Source organism: Morone saxatilis, unplaced genomic scaffold (assembly GCF_004916995.1).
Source record: "Morone saxatilis isolate NCDOM2014 unplaced genomic scaffold, NCSU_SB_2.0 Contig4, whole genome shotgun sequence".
Classification (NCBI taxonomy): domain Eukaryota; kingdom Metazoa; phylum Chordata; class Actinopteri; family Moronidae; genus Morone; species Morone saxatilis.
In genome coordinates this window covers 6,105,512-6,107,088 of record NW_023339984.1, presented here as the reverse complement: position 1 = coordinate 6,107,088, position 1,577 = coordinate 6,105,512, and the positions used below count along the sequence as shown (strand labels likewise).

At 42.1% G+C, this 1,577-nt stretch overlaps 1 protein-coding gene across 1 annotated transcript in view; it reads left to right on the top strand.

Moving 5' to 3' along the window:
* The window catches only part of snx15 (sorting nexin 15), a 7,109-nt gene that overhangs the window by 4,631 nt on the left and 901 nt on the right, over positions 1-1,577 (top strand). The window lies entirely within an intron of this gene.

Sequence of the window (1,577 nt, the reverse complement as noted above, 5' to 3'; positions counted from 1 at the left end):
GGGTTCGAATCCCACCGCTGCCAAAGATGTTTTTCAGTAACGAGCTACATTGTCAACTGTCAAAAAAGTATTCAAGAAATCAAAGTCAACTGGGCGTTTTCTCAGAATCTTAATGAATTAATAAAAAGTTAATGAAAGCATACCTTTAAATAGTATATTCCATGTAACACTGGAATAACTAACTCTTCCTGTTATTTTGTATGTTCTGAAAGCAAACAGTGGTAAAATATTTCACCTATGACATCAGACTGCTGCACGCTATAAGAAGGCGACAGCGGAATAGAAACCACATATGAAACTGACAATGAGGCTTTTGAGGGGTTTCTATTTTATTGGAACACTATATAAAATTTGCCACAAAATGTGACTTAAATAGACGTAGACAGAACAGTGTGCGCGTCGAAATGTATTTCAGAGGCATGTTGGAAAAGAGAGGCCGATTACAGGTTGTAGTACAGTATCAGCTTATTCCTTTCCTCAGTGTAGTATTTTTGTACTTTTGTAGCTGTAAGACTGGACTTTGTCCTCTTACTAAGTAGCATAGCCTAGCAGTCTTAGGCAGTGGATTTAGGCTGTAGTCTCTTTTGGGAGGGGGGTGTTTGAATCCCACCGTTGACTGTAAGCTTTATCTTTCTCTGAAAGTCAGAAAAGTAAAAATGTATATAAAACTGAAGGATCTAGAACCTTCAGAACTTGGTAAATATCTTGCTGCAGCAAGTTAGTCCATTTATGTATTTCTGAAGTCAGCCAGCTCGCTCTCTGTCTGCAGCCTTATATTTCACAAAACTCTCGCCAACTAAAACCCAATCCGAGATTTCCTTTTGGAAATCCTCTTGGTCGGTCACTCTCCTTTTTCTCGTCTTAGCTTCCTCCGTCAGTGTCCTCTTCGGTCTTTTAACTTCTGCCGTGATGTTCGTAGAGTTCCAGTTCCATTGCCTGCTCACCTGACTCCGGTTCTGGCTCTGCTCCCCCTTGCTCTGAGCCTGAAAAACCTTTTCCTCTTGGCGGTCTTATGCTCCTGTGCTAGCTGTATAAATACACCCACACTCCCAAACTGAGCTAACTAGCCACCTGCTGCATTTAGGAGCAGTTAGCGGTTAACTTACTGTAGCAGCTAGTGAAGCTGTCTGTCCATCAGGAAGCTCTTGGTGCAGAGCAGCTGGAGGAATATGATATAGTTTCACCAAAATCAGTGACATAGTTGGTGGTGTGTGTTGTAAAGTGCACTTCTTACGACCCGGACACCAAAGTTACATAGTGCAAGAACAGGCAGACGGGGTGCAGAGTGGGAATTACAGAGGCACCATTCATCCTATTATTAAGGTAAAATACTGGCATAATGTTGCTGTAAGATTTTATTGCCCCAAGATACAGTACACGCTGAACCATCTTATGTGGACTTAAACTAACACAAATAAGTGTGTCATCTGCTACTATGCTAACACGTGATTGTAATGGGTTATCTGTGGTTGCTCTGTGCCTTCTATTCTTAGCTGGGTTAACTTTGACCTACCCTCCCCAACAATTTCAAAACAGTGATTAGGGTGCTGTCATGAGGTAGCGTGGCCGAGCGGTCT